We start from the raw sequence: 12,109 nt of genomic DNA, 5'->3' as shown, positions 1-12,109 counted from the left end.
GTTCAATATGAATGGTTTTAGGATGAAATGGCTGTAGTGGCCTTCATCTGTGAGATGAACTGGCCAGTATGTCAGTGCTCACTATCTGTTTCCTATTGCCAGTGACATTCAACTGAACATTTGCCAAAATGATCAAATGGATAGAATGACATTCTCTCTCTAATGAGCCATGAAAAGCGCAGAATTAGGATGAAACTTCTGGTACTTCCTGTCCTCAGACTATCCTCAGATTGCGCATCAATAATTCAAACATCAGTGTTAAAAACCCTCTCTCCTTAACCCTCTCTCTGGCCTTGGGCCCATATATTTATATGTACATATTCTTATTCCATCCCTTTAGATTTGTGTGTACTGGTAGTTGTTGTGGTATTGTTAGATTACTTGTTAGATATTACTGCACTGTCGGAACTAGAAGCACAAGCATTTCGCTACACTCGCGTTAACATCTGCTAACCATGTATACGTGGCCAATAAAATTGGATTTGATTTGATTTGGAAAGACACAAACTTTGGTGCCTTTTACTGCTGAGGTTGGCTACCATCCCCTGCCTCATCAGACCCTATTGTTCAGTGGCATAGGGCACTTCACACCTAAATGTTTGGGACTAGTTTGCTAGGGAACTCAGTCAGCTGACCAAGGCCAGCCAATCACAGGCTCTACCTGCTGGGGGGTAACAGACCACCATTCCTACTTGTGCTTTCGTTGTTTTCAGGAGGGCAGGTTGAGAAGGTCTCTGTAAACTCCTGTCCTTCATTACAACTCATTACTGGACCTTTCCTGAATAGACAAGCCTTCCTTGGACTTCCCCAACTGTGTGTTAGTGCGTCACTGAACATGTAAGGGGACTTTTTTAGGGGTTAGTGTGCATTTGATCCGTATATATGTTATCAAATCAAATTTTATTGGTCATATACAAATGGTTAGCAGATGTTATTGCGAGTGTAGCGAAATGCTTGTGCTTCTAGTTCCGACAGTGCAGCAATATCGAACAAGTAATATCTAACAATTGCACAACAGATACCTAATACACACAAATCTAAGTAAAGGAATGGAATAAGAATATATAAATATAAATATATGGATGAGCAATGACAGAGCGGCATAGGCTAAGATTCTGATGGCCTTGAGATAGAAGCTGTTTTTCACTCTCGGTCCCAGCTTCGATGCACCTGTGCTGACCTCGCCTTCTGGATGGTAACGGGGTGAACAGGCAGTCGCCTGGGTGGTTGTTGTGCTTGATGATCTTTTTGGACTTCCTGTGACATCGGGTGCTGTAGGTTTCCTGGAGGGCAGGTAGTTTGCCCCCGGTGATGCGTTGTGCAGACCGCACCACCCTCTGGAGAGCCTTGCGGTTGTGGGCGGTGCAGTTGCCGTAACAGGCGGTGATACAGCCCGACAGGATGCCCTCAATTGTGCATCTGTAAAAGTTTGTGAGGGTTTTAGGTGACACGCCAAATTTCTTCAGCCTCCTGAAGTTGAAGAGGCTCTGCTGTGCCTTCTTCACCACACTGTCTGTGAGGGTGGACTATTTCAGTTTGTCCATGATGTGTACACAGAGGAACTTAAGACGTTCCACCTTCTCCACTGCTGTCCCATCAATGTGAATAAGGGGGTGCTCCCCCTGCTGTTTCCTGAAGTCCACGATCATCTCCCTTGTTTTGTTGACGTTAAGTGAGGGGTTATTTTCCTGACACCACACTCCGAGAGCCCTCACCTCTTCCCTGTAGGCTGTCTCGTCGTTGTTGGTAATCAAGCCTACTACTGTTGTGTCGTCTGCAAACTTGATGATTGAGTTGAAGGCATGCATTGCCACGCAGTCATGGGTGAACAGGGAGTACAGGAGGGGGCTGAGCACACACCCTTGTGGGGCCCCAGTGTTGAGGATCAGTGAAGTGGAGATGTCGTTTTCTACCTTCCCCACCTGGGGACGGCCAGTCAGGAAGTCCAGGACCCAATTGCACAGGGCGGGGTTGAGACCCAGGGTCTCAAATTTAATGATGAGCTTGAAGGGTACTATGGTGTTGAATGCTGAGCTGTAGTCAATGAACAGCATTCTTACATAGGTATTCCTCTTGTCAAGATGGGATAGGGCAGTGTGCAGTGTGATGGGGATTGCATCGTCTGTGGACCTATTGGGGCGGCAAATTGAAGTAGATCTAGGGTGAAAGGTAAGGTGGAGGTGATGTGATCCTTGACTAGTCTCTCAAAGCACTTCATGATGACAGAAGTGAGTTCTATGGGGCGATTGTCAACCTTTGCGTTCTTGGGTACAGGAACAATTGTGGCATTGTTCCTTCTATTGTTTTGTTAGTATGCTTATATACTTATATACTGTATGCTTCCTTAAGATGTGTATATGACAGGATTGCCTCCTTCTGTAATCCCATGTTACATACTTCACACAGTTTTCCCTTTAGCTTAGGTCTGTGTACCTTTATTTTCAGCCATTAGGGAAAATCTCAGCCCATTGCTTTCTATGAACCAAGATGGCTGCCAGTCATGTCATTGTAGATCCTCACCTAAAATGGCCGACCAGTGACATCATCATGGCCCAGTCACTTCCTGATATGGTCATAGCCACATCCAACATGGCCGCTTGTTAGCATGTTTGCATCCTAACCTTTATAGCCGTCAACACTGATCCTAACTTGCCCTGATGCTAACCTACAGCCTTTGGCCTACTAGCTCTTGGCCTGCTAGTTTAGCATGCTAGCTCCCCCTGTATGTATTGTATACTGTGCTAGTCACTAATTGCAACCTGGTTATACTGCCTATGCTATTCTATCCCTTACTACAGTATGCTATCATTTGTGCTATGTGGCTTGTTGCCCTGCATTACTACTCTAGCAGTTTAGCCTCCTAGGCTCTGTGTATTACTGTATATTTATTACCAGCCAATAGTATTACCATACTAGCACCGCTAACGCTACTATAGCCATTACTATTGTGTGTGTGTCTGTCTTGAATGTGGCAATAAACGTGTGTTCTGTGCACCGGCCTCCTACTGGTCATTTCTGTCTTCTTACTGGGAAGTCAGAAGTTTACATACACCTTAGCCAAATACATGTCACGATCGTGTTGACATGAATGAGAGGACCAAGGCGCAACATGATATGAATACATCTTCTTTAATTTATAACGACGAAGATGAACACGAAACACTTAAACCACACTAACAAAAACAACAAACGATCGTGAAACTTCAAACGCAAGTGCACACACAAACTACTTACGTCGACATATACATATACAATGAGCCACAAACAGCTAAAGCCTATGGCAGCCTTAAATATGGTTCCCAATTAGAGACAACCGAAACCAGCTGTCTCTAATTGAGAACCCATTCAGGCAACCATAGACTTTCCTAGAAAACTACACACCCATAGACACAGCTAGATACATACACTCAACACAAACCCATACACTACCACCAACACCACCTCTACCATATAAATACCCCCAAACACACACATACCCCATGTCACACCCTAACCTAACTAAAATAATAAAGAAAACAAATAATACTAAGGCCAGGGCGTGACAATACATTTAAACTCAGTTTTTCACAATTCCTGACATTTAATCCGAGTAAAAATTCCCTGTCTTAGGATCACCACTTTATCACCACTTTATTTTAAGAATGTGAAATGTTGGAATAATAGTAGAGAGAATGATTTATTTCAGCTTTTATTTCTTTCATCACATTCCCAGTGGGTCAGAAGTTTACATACACTCAATTAGTATTTGGTAGCATTGCCTTTAAATTGTTTAACTTGGGTCAAACGTTTCAGGTAGCCTTCCACAAGCTTCCCACAATAAGTTGGGTGAATTTTGGCCCATTCCTCCTGACAGAGCTGGTGTAACTGAGTCAGGTTTGTAGGCCTCCTTGCTCGCACATGCTTTTTCAGTTTTGCCCACAAATCTTCTATAGGATTGAGGTCAGGGCTTTGTTGTCCTTAATAAGCCATTTTGCCACAACTTTGGGAGTATGCTTGGGGTCATTGTCCATTTGGAAGACCCATTTGCGACCAAGCTTTAACTTCCTGACTGATGTCTTGAGATGTTGCTTCAATATATCCACATACTTTTCCTTCTATGTCATCTATTTTGTGAAGTGCACCAGTCCCTCCTGCAGCAAAGCACCCCCACAACATGATGCTGGCACCTCCGTGCTCCATGGTTGGGATGGTGTTCTTCGGCTTGCAAGCCTCCCCCTTTTTCCTCCAAACATAACAATGGTCATTATGGCCAAACAGTTCTATTTTTGTTTCATCAGACCAGAGGACATTTATCCAAAAAGTCCGATCTTTGTCCCCATGTGCATTTGCAAACCGTAGTCTGGCTTTTTTTTTTTTTTTTTCTTCCTTGCTGACTGGCCTTTCAGGTTATGTCGATATAGGACTCGTTTTACTGTGGATATAGATACTTTGTACCTGTTTCCTCCAGCATCTTCACAAGGTCCGTTGCTGTTGTTCTGGGATTGATTTTCACTTTTCACACCAAAGTATGTTCATCTCTTGGAGACAGAACGCGTCTCCTTCCTGAGCGGTATGACGGCTGCTTGGTCCCATGGTGTTTATACTTGCGTACTATTGTTTGTACAGATGAACGTGGTACCTTCAGGCATTTAGAAATTTCTCCCTAGGATGAACCAGACTTGTGGATGTCTACAATTTGTTTTCTGAGGTCTTGGCTGATTTCTTTTGATTTTCCCATGATGTCAAGCAGAGGCACTGAGTTTGAAGGTAGGCCTTGAAATACATCCACAGGTACACCTCCAACTGACTCAAATGATGGCAATTAGCCATCAGAAGCTTCTAAAGCCATGACATGATTTTCTGGAATTTTCCAAGCTGTTTAAAGGCACAGTCAACTTCATGAACATAAACTTCTGACCCACTGGAATTGTGATACAGTGAATTAATAGTGAAATAATTTGTCTGTAAACAATTGTTGGAAAAATTACTTGTGTCATGCACAAAGTAGATGTCCTAACCGACTTGCCAAAACTATAGTTTGTTTAACAAGACATTTGTGGAGTGGTTGAAAAACGAGTTTAAATGACTTCATCCTAAGTGTATGTAAACTTCCGACTTCAACTGTTTCTAAACCGTTTACGATGTATCTAAACTGTTTACGATGAAATATGTATATGCTTCTCAAATGGTGTAGTAGGATTTCTGCTATAGTCCTAAAATGGAGTTCTGCCCTAACTGCACAGCTGTGACGTGGGTGATTCCCCCTAAGCCCCTCCCTGTGGTCAGGCAGGAGGGCCCACCCCTGGAGAGGGCCAGTTGGTCTGTCCTGCTGCTGTCTGCTAGAACATTTTGGAGAGTAGATGACCCACACAGAACAGTGGGGAAAGATCCCTAATCCCCATGCCATATAATTCTGCTCAAAAGAGGATTACTCCCACAAATAGTCAGTCAGGCAGAAGAACCATCATCAACTAAATATAGGTCAAAGACTATCTGTCTTCATCATCACTGACCATTACTATAGTACCACTTATCCTCCTCCATTCACCAATCCCATTCATATCTGTCTGTTTAAGACTTAAATTAACACACACACCCTTAGAATCCTTGCACTGTGAAGGTTTGGTGACATCAGTAGGCATAACTGAAGCATCCAGTTGTTGGAACCGTCAACACAGGATCGATCAGCTTTGATTCCAACTGACCCAGTGTGTGTGTTTGTGGTTCAGGGAGGAGGCTCTCTGAAGTAGATAGAGCTAGGGGTTCCACTAGGCTCGTGGAATAAAGCTGTGTTTTATTATTGTCTGTGATGTAATTTTGTTGAGTTCAAATCATAAGCCCTGGCTGGTTTATATTTCTCCAGTGGCCATCCAACCTCCTTTGTATGCATAACCACTTTGATTATATCAGTGCGGCTGCATTTCATTAAAGGGCAGCTGAACTGAAACAGCGAATTCTCTGGTTGAAAACGGCAAATGTTTCATCGATAGTCAGAAACATTGATTCTAGTGTAAAAATGGACTACAATGTGTAAATAGACACATTTTGGCCATAAAGTCAGTATCATCCTAAATTGATACTTGCGGGATTTGTGGAAGCTGTTACATTCCTAAAGCTATTGGACATTTGAGGGTTGGGTTTTGGTTACGATCATGCCCACTAACATGGAATGTTAACACCTATGTGAGAAACAGCTGCACTGATTGTGTTCTATTCCAATTGTATGGCAGAACCTACAGACAGTGAGACAGACCAGCCCTTTATGGAGTGGCCACTTGATGATGTGTTTGATAGGGATCACACCAGTCTGCCAATGTTTTGGGCAAAATACAATTTTTGAAAATGCACACTTGTACCCCAAATGCCACCAAAATTCAAAACCCATTGGCGAGCATCTTGTGTCCCACCACAACCTGCTTTGTGACATGATTAACATGAAACACTGCCAGACAGACACACACCAGTAAAAGATGGTGAGAAAGTTGTAAAAAATAAAAACAACACTGAAGCACTTTATCACTTTGCTAGTGACTTAAAAAACTGATTTAGCTAACATGGCCGGCCTGCTCAATGTGCCTGCTAGCTACATTGTCAAACACAGAGATGGAGCTTACCAAGCTAGGTCTTTTTGTTACTGATAAGCAGTGTATAGCTTCTGCTTTATTTATCATATTTTGACAGCTTGCTGATGAAGTTGTAGACGTGTTCTCAGAAATCAGTCCTGCGCAGCAGCAGCTGACACGATACTGTCTGCAGTGAACTACCCGTTTTCATGCACATTTCTTTACTTGAGAAATACTGGGGGGAAAACACCTTACCTAAATCGAAAATTGCGCAACTAAGACCTATCCATTAAAGATTTCTTGATGTATCTTCATTAATTAACTTGATTCGTTCGGACTATTTTGAGGGCGAGATGTTGCTACCGTGGCTCAAGGGGGGCAAACAACAATAACTGCCTGTGTAAGATATAGTGAACATAACACACCCACATCGAACCATGATGCAAATATTGTTCTTCTTAATGAGCTGCAGAAAAACACGTGGAATCGTTGAGTTCGATCTTTAAACCTTATATAGATTGCTCTACCCACCACCTCAGGATTTTCTGCCATAGAACAGGGAGTGAATTTCCCATGCGTTTATATGCAGATGAGAAAATGCTGCATTGCTTGAGTGATGGTACCTCTCAGCTCCCTCTATCAGTGACTGGTTGTGCACTGTAAGGGAGGGCCCTGGAAGAATGGGATGAATGGGCCCTCTGGCTCTCTCTTTCCCTCCCTTTCTCTCTCATAAATCAGCCTGGACCCAGAGGAGTGTCTCTCTCCATTTTTCTGCATAGCCTGTCATCTCTCCTGGATCAACCGTCGCTAAACAGGGATAATGTATGCTTTACTACTGTGGGCTGTAGAACACACTCACACAGTGGCACTGTACCGCCTTCCCAACATATGATAATTACCTACAAACAGATGGCAGTTACCAGACAACACAGGCTCATTTGGCATCAACCCCTGAACACAGGATAATTAACACCCACCACAGTATTTATCATTAATTAACACAAGTTCATTAATATCCACGAATAAACGATGACCACTAAACGCAGTACAGCCAATTTAGATTACATATCCTACACTATACTAATAGTGTTTCTCTGTTAGAACACAATTAATTACCTTACCTAACTTTGAATAAATTTCCTGGTTCACAACCCTCTCTGCACACCACAAAAATAATTATCAGGGCTTGTGTCTGCCTCCCCTTGATCTAGCCCAGGGAATAGAGGGGGATGCTTAAAAACCCTAAAGGAGAACAAAGGATAACAGAGAGCTGGGTCATTCCACGAAATGAGTCCCTCTTTGCGTCCCTTTAATATTTTAAACAGAAATTGTGCACCAATATGCATTTTACAACCCTGTTATATTCAATTGAGTGCCCTTTAATATAGATCACATAGCGAATTCAATAAACACAGATTTTTTAGATGAATAAAGACTTGCTAAAGAGCCAAAATTCAGCATTTTGACATTTCCCTCCGTACACCCACTGTGACTTCCAGGAAAATGTAATTGTAAAGCTCTAGTTATGTTGTAGCTTTGACAAAGTAATTTCTGAAGATTATTATTTATTTAATTTGATTAGTGATTAATTTACTGTCTCTCATTCAGGTAAAGGTAAAAAAGGTAAAAAAGAAAACGATGTCCCTAACCTCTACAGGATCGATCCCCCACCCACGGGACGGTGGCTAATATAATATATGATTCAAATATAACAATTAGGCATATTTGGGCAGTCTTGATACAATATTTTGAACAGATATGAAATGGTTCATTGGATCAGTCTAAAACTTTGCACATACACTGCTGCCATCTAGTGGTCAACGTCTAAATTGCGCCCGGGCTGGAATAATACTTTCTCTTGCATTTCAAAGATGATAGTACAAAAAAAATCTTGTTTTTTTCTTTGTATTATCTTTTACCAGATCTAATGTGTTATATTCTCCTACATTCATTTCACATTTTCACAAACTTCAAAGTGTTTCCTTTCAAATGGTATCAAGAATATGCATATCCTGGTCCTGATCTACAGGCAGTTGGATTTGGGTATATAATTTTAGGCGAAAATTGAAAAAAAGGGGCATATCCTTAAGGTCAACCCTGTTACGATAACTGAGCTCTCATTTTAATATGGTGAAAATATTCCTTTAAACATATTTTTGCGGTTGTTATGGTCAACCCTGTTACTTTATTTGGCACTTAATAGGCACTTACTATAGTCGTTTGTTTATTTAACCTCTTGAGATGGGAAAGCATGTTTTTATTATGTTAAACGTGCTCTTTATGGCGGAATGTTAAAATTAGGTGAAGCGAAAAGTTTTTTTTCCACCAAGTTACACATTTCAAAAGGCACCGAATTGGTGGAACAACCCAGCTACCTGTCTGGCAACCATGATGGAAGCCAGGTGTCGAGGTGTGGGGGCGGGGTGTCTATTCTCCTGCTCTTTACACAGTTGAAAGGCACTGTGGCAGTCAAATGTATGACATCACCCACTGCATTCACTGCAATGGCTACACAGTAAGGGACACCCGCAGTCATTTACCTTCAACCACTACATGTTTAAGTAATGTATAAGTAATCTTTGATAACAATGGCAGCTCTTCCTAATACATTTTATGTCATGCTTGTCAAATACTACTAGTACAGTACCAAACGTACTTCTGAAACATGTTAGGAGAAACAGGGAGCACTCTCACAGGCCCTTCATTCTTATATCAAAACCACTTCAAAAACCTATTTTGAATCGTGCCCATGTCACTAGGATCTTGTTATAGCGTTACTCTGATATACATTGAGCTTACCAAACATTAGAACAAAACATCAAAGCTGGGACCGAGAGACTGAAAAACAGCTTCTATCTCAAGGCCATCAGACTGTTAAACAGCCATCACTAACACAGAGCGCCTGCTGCCTACATACAGACCTGAAATCATTGGCCACTTTAATAAATTGATCACTAGTCACTTTAATAATGCCACTTTAATAATGTTTACATATCTTGCATTACTCATCCCATATGTATATACTGTATTTTATACCATCTATTGCATCTTGCCTATGCCGCTCGGTCATTGCTTATCCATATATTTATATGTATATATTCTTATTCCATTCCTTTACTTAGATTTGTGTGTACTAGGTAGTTGTTGTGGAATTATTAGATTACTTGTTAGATATTGCTGTACTGTCGGAACTAGAAGCACAAGCATTTCGCTACACTCACATTAACTTCTGCTAACCATGTGTACGTGACCAATAACATTTGATTTGATTTGAACCCCTTACTAATATTGAATTGCACTCCCCTACACCCTTTTGCCTTCAGAACAGCCTCAATTCGTCAGGACATGGACTCTACAAAGTATCGAAAGCGTTCCACAGGGATGCTGGCCCATGTTGACTCCAATGCCTCCCACAGTTGTGTCAAGTTGGCTGGATGTTCTTTGGATGGTGGACCATTCTTGATACACACGGGAACTGTTGAGCGTGAAAAACCCAGCAGCATTGCAGTTCTTGACACCTGCTACCATACCCAGGTAGCCTAGTGGTTAGAGTGTAGTTGTTAGAGAGTAGTGGTTAGAGCGTGGTGGTTAGAGCGTTGGGCCAGTCACCGAAAGGTTGCTGAATCGAATCCCCGAGCTGACAAGTTAAAATCTGTCATTCTGCCCCTGAACAAGGCAGTTAACCCACTGTTCCTCGGTAGGCCGTCATTGTAAATAAGAATTTGTTCTTAACTGCCTTGCCTAGTTAAATAAAGGTTAAATGTAAAAAATCGAAATATCCCGTTCAAAGGCACTTACATATTTTGTCTTGCCCATTCACCCTCTGAATGGCAGACATACACAATCCATGTCTCAATTGTCTCAAGGCATAAAAATCCTTCTTTAACCTGTTTCCTCCCCTTCATCTACATTGATTGAAGTAGATTTAACAAGTGACATCAATAAGGGATCATAGCTTTCACCTTGATTCACCTGGTCAGTCCATGTCATGGAAAGAGCATGTTTTGTACACTTGGTGTATTCACTGCGCTAAGCATCCTGAGAGCATAACCCTTCATCACTAATGGGATGTAAGGATTGACCACCAGTGCCTGCAGCTCTTGCCCTGTTCTTGATTGGTAATCCCTATAATTATACAAGGCCATATCCCTGGTGATGTTATGGGGCGTGTGTGAGTAATGAAAGCTATGATAATGATGTGCTGCGTATCTGTGAGTCGTGTTAGCTCCCCTGTAGTGTCAGTGCCTTCTGTGTCCCCGTCTTAGCCTTCAGCCCTCATTACTCTGATTAATTACCTTGTACTGACTGACCTAGACCATGGGTAATGGCATAATAGTTACACCTGGGCCAACGTCTGCAGAGAACAGGGAGGGAGGGCGGGCTGGAACTCAATAGACAGTTCTCCCAATTAACTCTAGAAAAACAACTTGGGAACAAATGAATTGTATATTTGTATTATTTGTATATTTGTACAAATATATTTGTATATTTGTATTAGTTTTGTACATCCAAGTGGCTATCATCAATCCATGTCCACACCCTTTGTCAGAATAGTTGGCTGTGGATGGAATGTTTTCTTCTGAAAAATGGATATGGTTCATTAATTTTCCTTTGAATAAATGGGAAATTGTGGACGCGCTGAGGAAATGAAGGCTCTAATCACAAATGTCATTATAATCTCAAGGTTACAACACTTCTTTCAATAAATATTATTTTCAGACACCTCTGTAATGTTTAGAGAAAGTGACAAAGAAACTTCACACTGTTTTAATCTAAGTATTTCCACAATCATGAGATGGTAATGTTATAATGTGAAAATCAACAAACAAAAAAATGATCAAGATTCGTGAAATGCTGAAATACTGCAACCCCAACTCTACTGCATCAGAGCACAACCAACATCACAACTAGATGGAGAGCTTTGCAAGACTGAAAAAAAGGACTATTCAAAAATAGAATTAGAATACGAACAGAGAATAGTAACAAATCAAAAGTTGCAATAAGCTACAGGTGCAGCCCCACCGTAGGATGGTCTAAGTAGGAAATTGCTCATCTCATGACCAACTGTAACAGCACCGTCTTTATGTATCATAAAGTCTCCTTTTCGTTAAAAACTAACAATACATTAACATATGTATATAAATACCTGTTCACCTATCAATTTATCACATTATCTTTCTGGGGAGTCAGTGTTAAGTCATTCAGTGATGCTAATAGACTAACAGGACAAGAGGGAAATCTTCAAAGACACTGTATTATGCTGTAGCATGTTTTCCATATAAGTACACTGATATTCCCACAGCAGTTGTGTCATGGGGATCCTCTGTAAAATCAGCATGCAGAACTTAGTGTACACCCAGTGAGACCAACAAGTATTGATTTGCTTTTTAAAAACCCCTACAATAATCTCTGAGTTCAGCCAAGTTGTAAAAGCAAGGAAGATGGAATTTTGTTTACCTTCATCCTGGAGACCGGAGGACCCCTGCACGGCATTCCCTTTGTATTGGAGGGTCCTCCCAGTCCAGCAGAATGATGCAGAGAGAGAGAGAGAGAGAGAGAGAGAGAGA

General features: G+C 41.5%; 1 protein-coding gene across 1 annotated transcript in view; it reads right to left on the bottom strand.

The window, feature by feature from the left end:
* Window positions 1–12,109, bottom strand: part of sv2bb (synaptic vesicle glycoprotein 2Bb) — a 43,623-nt gene extending 31,514 nt beyond the window's left edge. The window contains exon 1 of the mRNA XM_055934485.1: window positions 12,000–12,109. The gene's annotated coding sequence lies outside the window, so the exon portion shown is untranslated. The remainder of the gene's footprint in view (window positions 1–11,999) is intronic.

The sequence above is a fragment of the Salvelinus fontinalis genome, chromosome 9, assembly GCF_029448725.1.
Source record: "Salvelinus fontinalis isolate EN_2023a chromosome 9, ASM2944872v1, whole genome shotgun sequence".
NCBI lineage: Eukaryota > Metazoa > Chordata > Actinopteri > Salmoniformes > Salmonidae > Salvelinus > Salvelinus fontinalis.
The sequence above is the reverse complement of the archived record's forward strand: the minus strand, read 5'-3'. Positions and strand labels throughout refer to the sequence as shown.